General features: G+C 40.2%; 1 protein-coding gene across 4 annotated transcripts in view; it reads right to left on the bottom strand.

Annotated features, from left to right (window-relative positions):
• Positions 1 to 3278, bottom strand: part of sox6 (SRY-box transcription factor 6) — a 78577-nt gene extending 75299 nt beyond the window's left edge. For all 4 annotated transcript variants that reach the window (XM_014026557.1, XM_014026534.1, XM_014026542.1 and 1 more), the window contains exon 1: positions 2830 to 3278. The gene's annotated coding sequence lies outside the window, so the exon portion shown is untranslated. The remainder of the gene's footprint in view (positions 1 to 2829) is intronic.
• Positions 3279 to 3284: the final 6 nt, after the last annotated feature.

Raw genomic sequence — 3284 nt, 5'->3', positions numbered from 1 at the left:
CACACACACACACACACACACACACACACACACACACACACACACACACACACACACCAGCACTTTTATTTGCATCACGGCAAGCCTTTATGATTTCAAAAAACTACAGATTTTTTTAATCCCCTTCCTCTGTTAAGTAAAATAACACTTTCTGAATACCATTTTTAAAAAAAGTGAATTTTGTGATATCTTTGCAGCTTTCAATAATAATTTTTCCAGCAAGCATAAGAAACGGGGGGAAAATATGAGCAACTCATAAAAAGAATATAAGAATAARTCAAACACTTCCACATAAAACCACATTTCTATCGGTCCTCTCTTTAATCTCACTGATTCCTGCAGTTTTTGGCTGATTCCACCTTCACATGTTGAGAACACGTAAAAGAAATTATTCAAGCATGACAGCTTATTTTAGACGAACTCGTCAACTTCTCTTATATTCCATTCAGTAACACAAACATTAAAATGTGATGACAGTGATTATGGTTTAAAAGAAGGAAAAGGGGAAATCTCAGCAGTAAACATGATCAGAGGAGACACCTGAACAGTGCAGGATGTGTTTGGACATGTGAGACAGGTGTCTCTCTCTCTGCCTAAATGAAAATCCTAAAAAAATCTTTGAACTTATTCTGACACTTCAGCGTCTCTAACTGTTTTTGAGTCCAGGGAATGAGGTCTTATTGCTCAATCTTGGAAAAACAAAAGTCAGATGATAATCCTTGAATTATAGTGTCAGAATAACATAATAAATGTGTTTTTTATTGCGTGCAATTTATATTTACAAGGTYGCAATAAATGATTTTATTTATTTGTTGCTGTTTATGATGACAATAAATTGTTCTCAACTAAGTTAATGAACTGTAAAAATTATTTTTAAAAGGGCTCACAAAAAATACAATTTATAATCTAATTATTAAAATGAACAGAACAGCTACAGAAAAAGGGAGTTTTAAAAGAAAATGTGATTAATGAAAGAGTGTTTCTGRAGAAATCAGGGAGATATTTGCACTAAAAGCCGAGCTGAACTGGCATCAAAGCGCTTCAGACTAAAACCGTTTTTTCACTGTTTTTTTTTTTTTTCACTTTTTTTTCCTCCTGTCGCTCTTTTGGGGCGAGCTGCAGCCGACAGACACCAACTCCTCCAGAGACACAGCCGAGTGTCCCTGTATAGCTGCAATCAGGACAATGTGCTGAATGGACAGTCTAATTATAAATGTGCCATTTAGACTCGCGTTTGGGCTCCAGAACCGCCTTACCTTATGAGGAAACCTGCAGAACCGTCAGAGAGGAGGAAGGAAAAAAAAAACTTTTTAACTCTTCAGAGAGAGAGAAAAAAAAAGGACAGTTTTCTGGGATGTGGAGTTTACAGGGAGAAAAAAAAGAGGATTCCAGGCTGATTAATTAGCCACAGGTGGGGTAAATAGAGGACAAAACGCACGTGCTCAGGCGATAAATAATAAGTTCATTAAGATTTTTTTACACGGGTTTTAAAGTGTATTTTCTTCTGATTAAAATGATATAAAATAGACTCATGCAGCWGCTTTAAGAGGGCCGGTTTTTGTGCAGGAATTTAGAGAAATGCTTTTTTTTTTATAAAGAACGTTATAAAGAACGCATTCTGTGATCATCCAGGTTTCCTTAAAAAAAACTAAAATAGCATCCCTGATATTTGTAATTAATTTATTTTAATTAAACAAACATGTGTGTTCAAATCCAGAAATGCACATTTTACGCGGCCTGAACATGTTAAAACTTTGTTTTGCATTACATTTATGCTGATTATTAATTTTATTTATTCACGTGTGGTGTAAAAAAAATAAACAAGGTTAAAACTGACATGAGAAGTTGCGGATGCTCGGTCCAGTCCGGAAGCTTTTAGGCATGCATTTGTTTGTTTGAGTTTATTTTCTAACCCACATTTACTCCTGTSATTGTTGGATTTAATTTATGACTGATGCTTTCTTCAGGGGGTCAGTTCCCCTCCGACCCCCTGACAAAGTTTAGGAGATTTCCCAGAAGCTGCGCACCTTAAAGAAACTGAGTTTCTGTCCTGGAATAAAACAAATGACACGGAGAGTTTAGGACAAACAGATTCACGGACTTTGGAGCAAAAAAAAATAAAGGAAGGAAAGAAAAGTGGACTGAGAGCTTCAAATAGACGTGTCCACAGAGCGCGCGGAGACAGGAAACCCACCGGGGCGCGAGCCGCTGTCAGTGAGTGGTACCGCTCTGTGGACAGAAGTGAAACTGCCAACAGCGGCATGAAGTTGGGGGGCTTCATGTAAACACGGGGGCAACTTTTACACCTTGTTATTAGGAAGAAGAAGAAACACTTAATTGCGATAAAAGGGGAGAAGGTTGCGGATGAAAAGCGCTCCGCGAACCGCTCGCGCCGCGAAAACTTCTCTAAAGAGTTAAAAACAAAAGATTATCTCAAACTTTTAAGAGACTTTTTTTTAAAACACTTTTACGTGGTTAAGTTTTCCAAAAGTCGGCTGTTAAGAGAAATTCGCAAGAGAAGCCGAGATGAGCTCTGCGTCTCGCGCGTGTTCGGATTTAGACTGTTTAGGTTAAAAAACCAAACAACGGGTTTGGGGGGAAAGTGTTTAAGTTTTTGACACGCGCTCTCCTCCACACACAAACTTGGTCGTGTCTCGTGTGAGTTGGTCGCGCGGAGAAGTTTGTGAAACTGCGTGTTTTTGAGCGGAGCGCAGGCAGCGCGCGCAGGACGCTTCTCTGACAGCTCGCTCGACTTTCAGGAATCAGCGCTGAAAAAAAAAAGAACCAAAAAGGAAGAAGAAGAAAAAACATCTTAAAACAACGTTTTACCTTGAAGATGGAAGCCGTGGAGAAGAAAGCTGCGCGTCCTTCCTCGTGCGTTAAAAAACACTAAAGACTCGACTTTAAGACTTTACTGTAAAAGAAACAACTAAAATGAAATAAAGACTGAGCTATCTGTTGAGCGAAAACTTGTCTCTGCTCGGCCATACAGGAGCGGGATCCCGTTCACTCACTCTCTCTCTCCCTCTCTGTGAAGTTCAGTTGTCCAAAACTACAAGCACCTTTTGTTGTTCCCGTCTACTATCTGCTCTTTATCTCCCTCCCCTCGCGCGCGCGCYCACACACAGGAGGAGAAGACTCGCGGCCGAGCTGCTGTCAATCTTGGCGATCAATGCGCGCAGCCATGTCGCAAGTATTCAAAGCATTTCCCGTCGTGCTGCATCAGAAAGTGAGTGGCCGGGGCATTGATCTGAGGAAGGCAGAGGGGCAGGACTCTCTCCCCC

This window comes from Austrofundulus limnaeus, unplaced genomic scaffold (assembly GCF_001266775.1).
Source record: "Austrofundulus limnaeus strain Quisiro unplaced genomic scaffold, Austrofundulus_limnaeus-1.0 Scaffold5, whole genome shotgun sequence".
NCBI classification, from domain to species: domain Eukaryota; kingdom Metazoa; phylum Chordata; class Actinopteri; order Cyprinodontiformes; family Rivulidae; genus Austrofundulus; species Austrofundulus limnaeus.
The sequence above is the reverse complement of the archived record's forward strand: the minus strand, read 5'-3'. Positions and strand labels throughout refer to the sequence as shown.